General features: G+C 42.3%; 1 protein-coding gene and 1 long non-coding RNA gene across 7 annotated transcripts in view; one reads left to right on the forward strand and one right to left on the reverse strand.

The window, feature by feature from the left end:
* The window catches only part of GALNTL6 (polypeptide N-acetylgalactosaminyltransferase like 6), a gene marked incomplete at its 3' end in the record, with an annotated part of 1719480 nt that overhangs the window by 1558582 nt on the left and 144970 nt on the right, over positions 1-15928 (forward strand). The window lies entirely within an intron of this gene.
* LOC309633570 lies at positions 4454-8672 on the reverse strand. Its single transcript, XR_014247617.1, has 2 exons — positions 7327-8672; positions 4454-7004 (listed from the first exon to the last, which is right to left on the reverse strand). It is a non-coding gene; the product is annotated as an uncharacterized lncRNA (long non-coding RNA).

The raw sequence follows: 15928 nt of genomic DNA on the forward strand, positions 1-15928 counted from the left end.
AAGAGAGATGATCCCAGGTCAAACTTCCAGAGCCCTTTTGAACTTCAGAATTGCTGCAAGGAATCACAGCCCCGTGGTAACTCATGCTAACCCCCAGGTGCTGCTCTGGGGACCACACTTGGAAAACCACTGGTGTAGAGGAAGAAGTATGGGCTTTGGGTTCAGAAGAATCTGAGATGTTTCCAACTCCATCAGGTTACCTAACCTCTCTGTAAGCTTCAGTTTTCTCAAGTGGAAAATGAAGAAATAAACTACTGGCATTGAAGACTGAAGGGCATGTGTGTATAAGCTATTAGTAGTGCCTGGCACATAGGTGGTGTTCGGTGTGTGATCTTATAGGCAGGTAGGTAGGAGGAATATAGGATGTTGGTAGGTAGGTAAGTAGACAGTCATACAGGAGAGCAGAAACCTGCCAGATGTGGGCAGGGAGGAGGATATGACAAGTTGTACAAGGAAATTTGTGATCAAAAGGAGGGCTTCCCTGGTGGCACAGTGGTAAAGAATCCGCCTGCCAATGCAGGGGACACGGGTTCGAGCCCTAGTCCGGAAAGATCCCACATGCTGCGGAGCGACTAAGCCCACGCACCACAACTACTGAGCCTGCGCTCTAGAGCCCGTGAGCCACAAATACTGAGCCCACACGCTGCAACTACTGAAGCCTGTGCACCTAGAGCCCGTGCTCCACAACAAGAGAAGCCCACACACCACAACGAAGAGTAGCCCCTGCTCACCACAACTAGAGAAAGCCCGCGCACAGCAAGAAGACCCAACACAGCCAAAAATAAAATAAATAAATAAATAAACAAACAAATAAATAAATAAAGGAGATACGTCAGTAGAGAACAGACTTGTGATTGCCAAGGGGGAGGAGGGATGGGGGAAGGATGGATAGGGAGTTTGCAACTAGCAGGTGCAAACTATTATATAGAGACTGGATAAATAACAAGGTCCTACTGTATAGCACAGAGAACTATATTCAATATCCTGTGATAAACTGTAGTGGAAAAGAATATGAAAAGAATGTATATATATGTATAACTGAATCACTTTGCTGTACAGCAGAAATTAACACAACATTGTAAATCAACTATACTTCAATAAAATTAAAAAAAAAAAAACATAAAGGCAATAAGTTCCTTGACACAGGTGTTAGAGATGATTTTCTGAATCTGACAAAAAAAGCAAAACCAATAAGTGCAAAATAATGAAAGGCAGGACAGCAAACTAAAAAGCTTATGCACATCAAAGGAACCATCAACAAAATAAAAAGGCAACCTACTGAAAAAATGAATAATACCTTAATAAACCTAACTTAGGAAAAAACTTTATGGCACGATTAAGTGACTCCTACACCAAAATGCCTATGTTTTGGTTGTTAGGAAATATATTAATATAACTAATCAACTTATAAATTTTGGAAAGGCATGTAATCAACTTGATAGATGCAGACAAAGGAGCATGGTATGATTCTAAAGGTTATAATTATCAAAATAAAGAAAATATTCATGGATACGTACTCAAAGAAATGTCACAAACCCCATCACCCCCCCAAAAAAATAATTGTTGGCAGCTCGAATTCAAAAGAGACATAGGACAGAAAAGAGATGCTTAGATTCTACAAAATCAGGTCTCAGTTCCTTCATTCCTGGAATTTTGAGCCACCCGGTGTGCCTTTCTGCCAGGTAGAGGCATGGGTTCCATGGCGGGGACCGCGAAAGGCATTGGAACAGCTGAGACTCAAACGCGTATCTGCCTATATTGTCGTACTGTTACAAGTCCAAACTTGCACTGCTCACTGCATGACAGGCAAAGAAATCGAGAGATGAGGTGTTGGGGCAAAGAATAGCAACTTTATTTGGAAAGCCAGCAAACTGAGGAGATGGTGGACGAGTGTCCCAAAGAACCATCTTACTCGAGTTAGAATTCAGGTTTCTTTAATGTGAAAAGGGGAGGGGGTGTGGCTGGAACTCTTTGTTCCTGCAACTGTCCTCGTAAGTCCGGTCACGATGTTCCTGTAAACCTCCGATAAGACAAATATCATTCTCTGTTTTGCAACTTTTTATCTCTAAATGAATGGGAAAGTGTTATACCTTTAGAGATCAGAGCCTTGAGAATGGGCTATCCTGTATGTTTCAGTCTATAGGCAACATTCTTAATTTGTAGCAAAAGCAATAGAATACAAAGAAACAGATCCAATATGGAGGCAGATCTGTTCTTCCCTAGTGCAGAAGTTGATCTTCAGGACAACCTGTAAAATACCCATTTCACAGAGGAAACACTGAGGTTCACAGATACGCAGCCTTTGCTCAGGCACCTACAGCCAGGAGTGGCACAGCTAGAAGCAAACTCAAATCTTCCTCCAAAGCCAACGTGGTTTTCTGTCTCTGTGCTGGACTTTAGTGACATTACTTCTGTGAGGGTTCTGAGTTAAAATTAATTTTTCCTTGGTTATCCTAAATCTACTTCCTTAAAATGTCTAAAATAGGGAGGTCTCTTCTCTTTTCTTTGTCAGATAAAATAGTGGCTGTGTGGGTGTCAGTGTATTAGAATTCACATTCTTTTAAATGAGAAGTTGATTTACCAAACACTATTTAAATTAAAAAGATTCCCAACGTGGTGATGTTCTCACTGTAGCTAATGCAGGTCAATTATGTGAGCATTTCCTAAATGGAACTTTATTGCTAGCTTATAATTAGATTCACCAGAGACTTATTAACCTCTGGGAAGAGTTACAAGTTTTGAATAAAAGCAAAGCAAAAGAATAACGTCATCACTCATAGAAAGTAAAATCTGAAACAAAAATAAAATAAAAATAAAATTCACAGGCACATAAGAATCAATTCACATGCACATAAGATTCAACTGTTTCTTTAAAAGAGTCAGATTTCCTGGGCCCTAGAGATAAGAATCCAATAAGCCTCAAGGAGATTCCACGAACATTTTATTTGGGTGCTGTTCTCATGGACACAGCCCCCCAACCACACTTGGAAATCCACTGTTTAGACTGTGGCTGGAGGCCTTGGGGAGGAAGTATGCTTCCAGATAAGAGCTGCAGTTTGGAATTTGCAAGATGAGACAAGGTTACCCTCCCTGGGCTTCCCTGGTGGCGCAGCGGTTGAGAATCTGCCTGCCAATGCAGGGGACGTGGGTTTGAGCCCTGGTCCAGGAAGATCCCACGTGCCACGGAGCAACTAAGCCCGTGAGCCACAACTACTGAGCCTGCGCTCTAGAGCCTGTGAGCCACAACTACTGAGCCCGAGTGCCACAACTACTGAAGCCCACGCGCCTAGAGCCCATGCTCCCCAACAAGAGAAGCCACCACAATGAGAAGCCCGCACACCTCAATGAAGAGTAGCCCCCGCTCGCCGCAACTAGAGAAAGCCCGTGCGCGGCAACGAAGACCCAATGCAGCCAAAAATAAATAAATAAATAAAGGTTACCCTTCGTGATGAAGACTTTGAATAGGAACATTGTTAGCAGCAACATATAATTAAGTTCTCCCTTCAAAAATCATTGAGAATGATAATAAGTTAGTGGATAATAATTTGACTAGATTTTAGGCTGATGCTCCTTCATCGTCTCTTACTATTTGTAGCTACAATAAAACCTCACTAATAGAGACTTTTGTGCCTGAAGTGAACCTCCAAGGTATTAAAAAAATGATTTGTGAAAGCAATAAGGTTTTTTTTGCCATCAACTTAGCCAACGGTTTGTTTTTATGTTAATTTTCAGTATAAGAGAGGCAGGCAAGTCCCTATATTACCTGTAGGAATGTAAATGTCTGTAATGTTTCAATCATTCTAGAAAATAATTTGGAAATTTGTACTAAAAGTTTTCAAAAACTTTGCCTTAGCAATACAAGTTCTGTCCTCATGAAAAATTTGCACAAAGATCTATAATCAAAAATGTTTATAATAGTGAAAATCTGGGGATAGTCTACATGTCCACAAATAGGAAAATAAGTAAATGATGATATATTAGAATATGGAATAGAATACATCTCTTTTAAAATGTCTTATAAAAGTTTAAAATAATATGGAGGGAGTTCCTGGTGGTCCAGCCATTAAGACGTCGCCTTCCCATGCAGGGGGTGCGGGTTCGATCCCTGGTCGGGGAGCTAAGATCCCACATGCCTTGGGGCCAAAAAACCAAAACATAAAACAGAAGCACTATTGTAACAAATTCAATAAAGACTTTAAAAACGGTCCACATCAAATAAAATAAAGTAAAATAAAATAGAAAAAAGATTTTCATGGAAAATCACCTTAAATTGTCAAAGGTATTACTTCTCAACTAAGTTAACCAAAAAGAAAGAAAAAAGCACCTACAAAAAGAGACAAGAAATACACCAATGTATTTAAAACACTCATCTTTAAAAGGTGAGATTATGAACAATTGTCATTTGTTTTTATATTTTTCAGGCTTTCCACAGGGGAAAGTATGTCTTCTATAATTTTATAAGTAATTTTCTTTTTAAAAAATAAAAAGAAAGATGTGCTTTCTTTTTCATGTAATATAGGCCACAGTTGCAGATTTCCTCCTAAGTTCACTGAAAAGTGAAGAGAAAATATTGCTCCTTGATTTTCGATGCCTCACAATATGGCAGCCAGCTTCCCCCCAGAAGGAGCCAGAGAGAGGGCACCCAAGGGAGAAGCCACCGCCTCCTTGTCCCCTGACCTCAGAAGGGTCATTCCATCACCTCGGCCACATTCTATTCATTCAGTCAGGACTACGTCCACGGTCACTCAAGGGGAAGAGGTCACACAACAGCATGAACACCAGGACGTGGGGATCACTGGGGAGGGTACCAACCCCAGAAGGGTCTAAGCGTGAGGTCCCCACTGCTGATGGGGAAAGGCGGTCCCTTCACCCAAACAGAAAATCTGGACAGTGACCCCTGAAGGATATTTTTCTACCGTGCCTAAAAAGTGTCAGCAGGTTATTAAAAACTCAATCTCATTCAATGCCCCTCCCACGGATCCCTGATCCCCAAGGCCAGTGCTGGAGGAGCTGCTGCCTGGGGAGGGACATGTGTGCCTGGGGTCTCCTGCTGGAATTTGGAGTACATTTTCCTGGAGAAAAAAAATCTTATAAACAGTCCACATTTTCCCAGGCCAATGACTAGAAGCCGATTTACCACAAACCTTAAAATTTTAACAGGAACGTGAACTTTAAAACATACAGTACAGCTATGTCAACAGCATCAAATCTGATGATATTATAATTATTCTATGGAAAAATACATTTTGAGTTCTAAACAACTGACTTAAACAAGCAGACATTAGGAACATAATCACTTATTATCTGTCCTCTGTATGGACACACAAAAGGTAGCTTGTATGCCTTTTTGGATAATTTCAAGGATAAATGCTTAAATCTGAAACCTATAAAATAACTGGGACAACTGTCCATTTCACCCCAAAATAGTATTAGTCAACAGTCACAGCAATGGATTTTTCTATAGTATGGAAAAGAAAAATGAGGCCATCCTATCGAGTGGATTTCAGTTTGTTGTTTTAATAACAGTTATCCTGTGAAATTACTAGTCTGGTAGCATAAGTGGAACTCTGCAATGAACCTTTCATTTATAAATAGGGAGTTAGGGAGTTAAAATTATTACTACAGTCCTTGCTAATTTACAGATCAATATCATAGAACGTATTTGCTGATAATAGCACCATGCACATGGAGGATTCAATAATTGATGAAAAGGAAATGTTGAATCTTAACATTTCTGATGAATCCAATCCTGAATATAATTCTGACTACACCAGTTTTTAGGCTTTTTATGCTGTTTATATAACCATTACCTTAGTATGATGATATTTTTCTGTCCTACAGCGTACGGAATTTCTCTCTTTGTTTTTTTCTTTCCCTCTCTCTCTGTCTCTGTCTCTCTCTCTTTTCCTATCGCTCCTGGGCTTCGGTTTCTGATAACTACACACTGAAAAAATTCCCACAAATATAAGTCGCAATCCCATTTTGACTCATTGGCATGGAAGGGCGATAACAAAGGGATTACATTTTCTTTTGCCTGTAGCTTTAAAGCAGCCACTTGACCTACAGCAACCATGAACCAAACTTTACTTTAGAGGTTTGTCATTTCGAGGGCAAACGTGGTGTTGCATTTCCCTCAAGGAATTTATTTGAGATAAATCTCTCAGGTTCATTTGGGTTCTTACCTACCATCTTGGCCTCAAGGGTATGTTTTTTTCCTTTTTTCCTGTTTGGATCTACCAATACATTCGATTCCATTCTAGAGCTCTCTAAAAATTAAATATTTACACGTTAATATTTCTTCCAGCCCAGGTAGACACAGTTAATATATACGAACAAATTAGAAATTTGTATGCATTCAATTTTTTGTGAATAAGGATAAATTTGCTCTGTGTGTGTTTGTATGCACGTGTGTATATCTATATATTTATTGCGAGTACTCTAAGTACTTCCCTTTGCTGAGGCACTTAATCCTACTTCAACTGGTTAAATTGCTATATTATTCCCAGAGGTTGTGATGGATGGATTTTTTTTTTTCCAGCAAATATTTACTGAGTTCCTATGTGAGCCAGGCACTATGCTAATTTTCAGTCTAATGAAGAAGATGAACATTAACTTGATTTCACACAAGTATCTTTTCATATTCCCTCACTTTGGTTAAGAATACAAGGACATCTCTATAAATCAATTTCCAGACATACAAAGCATGGAGGACCTCTGAGCTTCCAGGGAGAACGCATGATTGGGTAACTTGGAATTGGGCTTTCACATTGTCCAGCCTCCTTCCTCCACCTGCCAGTAAGTGTGGGAGCCACTCGAGGCTCAGCCTGAAGACCCTTTATCGACTGACCCCTCACCCTCTCCCTAGGCAATCCTATTAAGTGTGTCTAGTGGCTTTAATTATCATGCGTATGAAGGTGACTCCCACTTTTATTTCTTGGTTCACCTTTCTTCTTTGGACTAGCTTTCTTTGGATTAGATTGATATATCCTACTGCCATTTGGCTTCTTCTCCTGGGATATCTTTTTTTTTTTTTTAATTTTATTTGTTTATTTGTTTATTATTTTATGGCTGTGTTGGGTCTTCGTTTCTGTGCGAGGGCTTTCTCTAATTGTGGCAAGCGGGGGCCACTCTTCATCGCGGTGCGCGGGCCTCTCACTATCGCGGCCTCTCTTGTTGCGGAGCACAGGCTCCAGACGCGCAGGCTCAGTAGTTGTGGCTCACGGGCCTAGTTGCTCCGCGGCATGTGGGATCTTCCCAGACCAGGGCTCGAACCCGTGTCCCCTGCATTGGCAGGCAGATTCTCAACCACTGCGCCACCAGGGAAACCCCCTCCTGGGATATCTTTAAGGTCGTCTCCATACTCATGACCTGTGTCTGGTCTGCATGACCCTGATGCCCTGTTCCTCTTGCACTGCTCCAGTTCCTAAAAAGATGCCACTCGTCTGTAAGCCTTTCAGATCTGCGCTTCAACATCAGTACCCCAGGGCTACCCTACCGCAGCCTCTTTCCCATGACCACCTTCTTTCATACTAGTCTATGTTTCCCTTCCATTGTATTGTATTTGCTACAAGTTATATCCATATACTGGTGTGGATATGAATATTTTAATATAATATATGAATACTATTATAACCCCAACAGTTATACCATTATTGGGCCATTATTATACCCCCAACAGCTCTTAGAATCGATACTCAAGAAAAAAGTTAAGTGAATGAATGGCTAGCATTGGATTCGCTGCTGAGAAGAGGGGACCATTGCTGGCTTCCTGTGCCCCTCGGCAAGGGTAAGAGCTCATTTCGAGTCATGGAGTCCAACACAACCAAGGAGGTTTCTGGGGTAGTTGGAGAGCATGACAGTATCCAGTGCACATTGTAAGGGTTGTTTTGAAATTTCCTCAAATTTGTCCTCCAGAAGATTCAGCAGAGTCCATTCTGAAAACTTCTCTGGGCTGGTCCTTTCTGAGGGGCAAGATGCACAGGAAGGAATGGGGAGTAAGGATTCTTCTCCAGCTGCCAACGGATACAGCTGTGAGAAGACCCTAGCCCTGGTTTCCACTCCAGTAGAAGCTGTTGAAGACTGAGAGCAGTTGCCCCCACTGACAGGAGCAGAAGTGGAATTTTCCTTCACCAGGTGCTACTGAGACCAGCTGCCAAGGAGACTCTCCATCGTGAGTATGGTCCCAGGAAGTCACAGCTGAGGGACATTCCTCAGACAAGACATTCCTCAAGACATACTGCAGGGCGCCCTGTGTCACAACAGCAGCTACCAGGAGTAAACATCACAAAGTGAGGCCACGGCGCCCACAACTTTGGGTTCGACGCCCTCTCTGCTCTTAGTATTTAGTATTTAGGCATTTTAGTATCGTCCTGAAGGACAAGATTGTAGTTCTTTCCATGTATTCCTCTCTTTTGTGAAGAAAAACTATTTTTCCAAAAAAATACTCGATGAGGACTGAGGGCCGGAAACTCTGGATAGGGGCTCACATTTATTGTAGAGATATTGAATGAGAAACTAGCTCTTAGAATCACAACTGAAAGTACACCTCAGAAAATAATGAAAGTAAAATTTCTCATTCAGAATGGGAGAAACCATTTTAATAGATTAAATAAACTCTGAGTATTGGTTCTGTAAATGTAAGACTCTGTCTTATTCACCATTTAACCCCAACAGTTCTTTTTTTTATTTTTTTTTAAGTTTTTTTTTTTTAACACACCTTCTTCTAAATTTTTTTTTTAATTTATTTTATTTATTTATTTATGACTGTGTTGGGTCTTCGTTTCTGTGCGAGGGCTTTCTCTAGTTGCGGCAGATGGGGGCCACTCTTCATTGCGGTGCGCGGGCCTCTCATTATCGCGGCCTCTCTTGTTGCAGAGCACAGGCTCCAGACGCGCAGGCTCAGTAGTTGTGGCTCACGGGCCTAGTTGCTCCGCGGCATGTGGGATCTTTCCAAACCAGGGCTCGAACCCGTGTACCCTGCATCGGCAGGCAGATTCTCAACCACTGCGCCACCAGGGAAGCCCACCCCAACAGTTCTTAATTCAAAAAAACGCTGAATGAGTGAATGGGAGAATAATAGCTGAATGGACAAATGGATGATTTCCATTTATCCTAAAACATACTCAATAAGAATAGGACACCTGGGCTTCCCTGGTGGCACAGTGGTTGAGAGTCTGCCTGCCAATGCAGGGGACACGGGTTCGAGCCCTGGTCTGGGAGGATCCCACATGCCATGGAGCAACTAGGCCCGTGAGCCACAACTACTGAGCCTGCGCATCTGGAGCTTGTGCTCCGCAGCAAGAGAGGCCACAACAGTGAGAGGCCCATGCACTGCGATGAAGAGTGGCCCCCGCTCACCACAACTGGAGAAAGCCCATGCACAGAAACGAGGACCCAACACAGCCAAAAATAAATAAATAAATAAATAAATAAATAAAATTTTTAAAAAAAGAATAGGACACCTGATTTAAGTAAACATATATAAAGTTATTGAACAAGGCAGATATATTGATAATATGTAATACTTGTTCCCCAAAACAAAAGATACTTTCCATGTTTCCATGGTTTTATGTAGTAAAACAATAATTTTTCTCGTTTTTAGTCTGCACACAAAAATCTAAACAGCAGAGTCTCTGTAACGCCACTGAAGCTACATTGCTGACAAGGAATCACTGAAAATTTAAAAAGACAATAAATTAGGTGCATCATACAGATATGGGTTGGAATGTGATGAAGGGAAGGGAACCATATACTAAGTCAGGTTGTTTAGCATCTTTTAAGGGCAAAAATGTCATTTAACTCCTCACTGGAAAGTTGCTGCTTCCTAAAGCTGTTCCGCTTTGGATCATGTAAGAGCATCCTTCAGGGGAGACAATGGGTTAATCTTACTTGATATATTGTTTGTGATTGGGGATTTTTACTGATGAAAAAGGGAAATACTTAAAGCTTAGAAGGTGAAAAAAAATTCTATGAAGGATAGGAGTTGTCCCCAGGAATACAGTGTCAGACAGAGGCTAAAATTGCCCCATCAGCCCTCATATATCACCTTCTTGGGAGTCATCCTTGGAATCTTGGATGGGACAAGGACTATTTAAGATCACTGGTCTTTCAGCACAATCTTCAAGAAGAGAGACTAACAACTGACCTAAGGGAAATACGATTGCATTAGAGGCTCAGAAACTTTGGCTTTGACTCAAGTCAACACAGAGAAATTGTATAACATCCAGTCTATAAAACCAGATAACTATAGACTGTACTTAACAAAGGTGTCCAGGATCTATAGGGTAGTGATAACTTTCCTTAAAATCTTGAAGTGTATACAACCAAGTGTCACAATGACCCACAAATAAAGATATGTGTTTCAGATAAGTAGCTGAAATCAAGAACCTCCCTTAAGGCCAGGATCACAGATATATCATGCATGTTTGGACAGGCATGGCCTCAGGCACACTGCCTCTGCAGCAATAGTGTAGTTGAGGATGCAGAGAAAATGAAAGGAAGTTGGGCAATGACTTAGTTATAGGATCAGGTACAAGTTGGGGACCAGCTGTCAAGTTTAGTGTCCAAAGGTGCAAAGCACACTCTGATTTGATTCACACCCGCTTTGGTCTCCAAGGGGACTCATCTTGTCAGGGGTGGGTGGGGAGAGAGGGTTGGTTCATGGCATCACGAGTTCAAAGTCACTCTGATGTTTAATGCAAGATAGTGTTCAAATGACATGGTTCTGGAGGTTCTGGCTGGTTTGACCAGGACAACAGCCTACAGAAAGTAAGAAAGTAAAGAAGACTTAGGCCACCAAGGGAAAGCATAGCAAGAGATACAGCACAGTCCGTAGGAGCAGTGTTCAGGTTCAAGGTCTGCTTAAGTCCAAACCCTGGTGGGCAGCTTCAAGTTTTTCCACGTTGGAGGGACTTAGGCATTACCTTCTGCCTGGGAACTTGGCTTGAAACTACCTTTATAGAGCAAATCAATTAAAGTAATATTTATGGACTAAATGTTTGTGTCCTCCCAAAATTCATATTTTGAAATCCTAACCCCTAATGTTGTGGTGTTAGGAGTTGGAGCATTGGGGAGGTCATTAGGTCACAAGTGTGGAGCCCTCGTGAATGGGATTAGTGCCCTTATAAAAAAAAAAAGAGGCACAAGAGCCTGCTCTTGCTTTCTGCTCTTTACCATGTGAGGACACAGCAAGAAGACAGCCATCTACAAGCCAGCAGGCAGGTCCTCCCCAGACACTGAATCTGCCAGCATCCTGATACTGGACTTCCCAGCCTCCAGAACTGTGAGAAATCAAAGTTTGTTGTTTAAGCCACTGGGTCTGTGATCATTTGTTATAGCAGCCCAAACTGATGAAGACAGAAATCCGAGTAGCTTCTTAGCAGATAAAACCTCAGGGCCTTGGCACAATCAAATATTTTTCAAATCTAATTCTAGTCAAGTATTTGAGGGGCAGACATATTCTAGGGATTTGTAAGTGATTCAGAAACCCCAGCTCCAGCCTGCTTCCATCCTGAGATTCCATCATCCCTTGTGGCCTCAGAGCCCTCACTTCTGGTGGTAGAGGGAAGGAAGATGTAGTAGATCATGTCGAAAAACAAGCAGGCAGAGGTCTGAAAATAGATCACTTCCACCCACATTCCAGATCACTTCCACCCACATTCCATTGACTTGAATTAATCACATGGCCCCAACTGAACATGGCGGGAGGGGGAGGCGGGGAGGGGGGCGGTTAGTGCCTGGACGTACAGTCTCTGTATGAGCAGCGACTTCCCAGCAACAACTCTCTAGCATGAGAGGAGAACACATGTCCTTGGTGAGAGGCTAACAGCCTCCACAACACTGTTTACGCAGATCACATGTTTATTTGGGGCAAGGGAGACAACAATGAGAAAGCAATGGATCACAGAGATAGCAGAGGAAAGGAAAAACGGTTTCTGGAAAAGGACAGGACACATATATCCATTTATGGGGGACTAACATAGACTTTTCTGGGCTGAATTGGTTTTTCATGAGCATATTAGTGCTGTAATCTGTTTATACGGTTGGATTAATCTCATGTCACTGACAGAGAAACTGCAAGGAAGAAAATAATGATTATCCAGGTTGGACCTGTCCCATGGGAGTGTTGTGATAAACAATGCTTTAAAGAGCGGTCTCAGCAAAAATCACATTAAGAAATAAATGTAATAGAGGAAGGAGAGAAAGTTAATACGGAGCAATGACTTGGGGTTAAGCACTAGGCTAGGTGTATTAGTTAGCCATTGCTATGTAACAAGATTTCCACAAACTTAGCTGCTCACAGCCACACACTTATTATCTCATAGTTTCTGTGGGTCAGGAGGCCAAGAATGGCTTCATTGGGTCCCTGCAGTCAGTCTCATGAGGCTGCAGTCAAGACGTAGGCCAGAGGTACTGTCTCATCTGAGGCTCCAATGGGAGATTATCCACTTGCAAACTCACTTGAGGTTTTGGAAGAATTCAGTTCCTTGCCATTGCAGGACTGAGGGCCTCAGCCTTTTGCTGGATGTTGGCTGGAGGCCACCCACAGTTCCTTGCCCTGTGGGGGTTCCCCACATGGCCACTTGCTTTCCGAATACCAGCAAGAGAGAGAGAAATTCCAGCAAGATAGTGGCTACTATCTTTTATAACATCACCATGTAAACATGTATATCCTGTCATCCTCACTGTATTCTCTTAGAAACAAGTCACTGTTGTTATGGAATGAGTGTTTGTGTCTGCCTCAAATTCATATGCTGAAGTGCTAACCCCCAATGTGATGGTTTTGGAGGTGGGGGCTTTGGGAGGTGATTAGGTTTAGATGAGGTCATGAGGGTGAGCCCTCATGGTGAGATTAGTGTCCTTATAAGAAGAAGAAGAGAGACCAAAGCTCAAGAGCAACCCCAGCCCCTCCCCACGATGTAAGGGCACAGCGAGAATGCAGCCATGTGCAAGCCAGGAAGAGGGTCCTTATCAGAAACTGAATCTGCCAGCGCATTGATCTTGGACTTCCCAGCCTCTAGAACTGTGAGAAATTAATGTCCTTCCTTTAAGCCCCCCAGTCTATGGTATTCTGTTACAGCAGCCTGAGAGGACTAATACACCAATCCTGCCACACTCGGTGGGGAGGGGAATCACACGGGGGTGTAAACGCTGGGGCAGGAGTCCTGGGAGCCTCCTGAAACTCTGTCTACCGCCCTAGGTAATCCTGTCGTGGGCAAGATTATTCCCTGTTTACTAAAAGGAGAGCTCAGTAAAGGTCGAAAGAAGTCAATTAATCTATTGCCATACATTCTGGGAATGATAAAGCAGGGATTAAAATCAAGCCATCTTGTCACCATACAGTATAACAAACTTGTCTTTAGGATTCCACTCCTACCTCCTCTTTTGAATTTCCTAGGCACCCTGAGTGTCCCGGGCTCTCCTGCTGATTCCTGCAAATCCTGGTACATCTGATTGTGGTCATGAATATCTTTTCTCCCAGGACAGCACCTTGTAGTCGGAGGCTTGGAATTCCCCACCCACCCACCCACTCACTTTACTGCCCAATACTAGGACCTTACAAAGTGCCTAACTAGCTAACAAATCAACTAAATTGTGCTAATAACATTGTATTCTAGCACTCAGGTAAGATAGTTGTATTGTGAAAGGGCATTATGAGAGAGAACAGCTGCCAGATTTCTACCCCTCATATAATTTTTATGTTTTTGCTTTATGGAAACCTGCTTTCCAAAGCAGAATATCCTCAATACTGTTGGCAAAGAAATGCAACCTCTTCATAAAAAGAGGCCAGAAGCTTCAAGGACCTCTAATATCCTCTCCAGCTCTATGTTTTCATGTTTTTGTTTTATTCTTTACTCAGTAACCTCCAACGACTTCTTCCAAGGTCATTGCCAAAAGAGTCAGCCTGGCATTTGAGCACATGCATAATCTGGCCTGAATTTTCCTTTCCAAATGCACTCACTGCATAGATCTTACATGTCAGTCAACCATTCCTACGCAGATGTACCATATGATTCCTTCCCTGTGCTTTGCCTCTTCCTCAGTGCATTTCCTGGTCCCACCTTCCTTTAAGCCAAGAGCAAGCGACCCCAGTGCCACAGTGCCCCCCATCCACCTCAGCCCATGCCCCACTCTAATGTCATGTAAAAATTCATCTGTGCACTCAAGTGACCCTTGGATGACTTTCCTGTGAGTATCTCCAAATGCATTTTAAAGCTCTTTAAACACAGAAAATAGTTTCTGCATTTTTGTATCTCCCACAAGAATGTAATTACAAATACCGTGAAGTCAAAAAAAACTTCATTAAGTGAATATAACCCCAAAGGATTAAAATGAATGATAAATTTAGTCAACAGTGTGGGTTAAAGGGGAAGACCTGGCGGGGCCTTAGGCACCCACATACACATCATTACCACTTGCTGTGCCCTCTCCTAGCAGAGGCTGCTTGTATATCCTATATGCATCACATCGGAATACCCTAAAATTCCCCATCACCCAGTTTGCTCCTTTCAACCAGAATGTCTTTCCCCATTCTAGAGCCACTTATACAAACCTTTCCCAGTGTTCAAGCCCAAACTAAACATTTTCTCCTATGAAAGTTTCCCTCACCTTCCTAGTTGGAATGAATTTCTCTTCACTCTTGCTTTCTTACTTTCTCTGCCCATCTTTTATGGTCTTGAATTATAGTTTGTTATATTTCCTCTCTGAGTCACCACAGTGAGTTGTAAGCTCCTTGAGAATGGGAAATGATCATTTCATGTTTCTCTTTTATATCTTTCGGGATATCAGGACAGACCCTGCAACAGTAGGTGATAAAATAATATTTATTAAATTAACTTAGGAAAGATGCCCCAGCAAATCTAGCCAGCCTTTATGCTAAAGGAGATTGATGACTTACTGTGCTCTCTTCTAGAGATTGAATTTAAAAGAAACCATGTTCTAAATCTGGGCAAAACTATGTTTTATCTCAAACAAAAAGCAAAAGATCCAATCTGAAGAGGGCATAATTATGCATGTGGAAAACCAGCTAAGATTCTGAGGACTTTCAGAAAAAAAAAAAAAAAGCAGACACACAGAGACTGATGTTACAAATGGTTTTCCTAAAATATGGTTCACATTCCATGGATTGTCTAAGTGGTAGAGATTCCCACTTGCTATTTTTTTTTTAATTAATTTATTTATTTTTGGCTGTGTTGGGTCTTCGTTTCTGTGCGAGGGCTTTCTCTAGTTGTGGCAAGCGGGGGCCATTCTTCATCGCGGTGCACGGGCCTTTCATTATCGTGGCCTCTCTTGTTGCGGAGCACAGGCTCCAGACGCGCAGGCTCGGTAGTTGTGGCTCACGGGCCCAGTTGCTCCGCGGCATGTGGGATCTTCCCAGGCCAGGGCTCGAACCCGTGTCCCCTGCACTGGCAGGCGGACCCTCAACCACTGCACCACCAGGGAAGCCCCCACTTGCTATTTTTAATATTTTGTATTTACTTTAACTTGTATTAGAAAAAATATACAGTAATATCAAGGACAGTTTTGCTTAAGATGACGGTCAATTAAAGTTTAACATTTAAAGAAAACAAAATGTAAATCATAGTCCAAATAACGTGCGGTATAAAAAAAGGTGTGAGATGACTCTACACGTGACTGCAGCTTGCGAAAGAGTGACCGGTCCCTTGTTCTAACTGGAATCAAGGTCATGAAATCTCACTGGAAGTCCTGATTCCCCAGTTCTACCATTTGACCTTGGGCCACTTCCTCAGGGTCTCTGAATATAAATCATAAATCTCTCTCAACGGTTTTCAGCCCCGGGGTATCTGCTTTTTCAAAGAAGACATTACATCGCTAGTCACATTCATTCAATTTCTACCAACATCCCTGAATTTCCTCCACCTGTACGTTTTCATCTTCATGCAGTTCTGCTTTCCCAAAGCCCCCGTCT

The sequence above is a fragment of the Balaenoptera borealis genome, assembly GCF_965194805.1.
Source record: "Balaenoptera borealis genome assembly, chromosome: 8".
Classification (NCBI taxonomy): domain Eukaryota; kingdom Metazoa; phylum Chordata; class Mammalia; order Artiodactyla; family Balaenopteridae; genus Balaenoptera; species Balaenoptera borealis.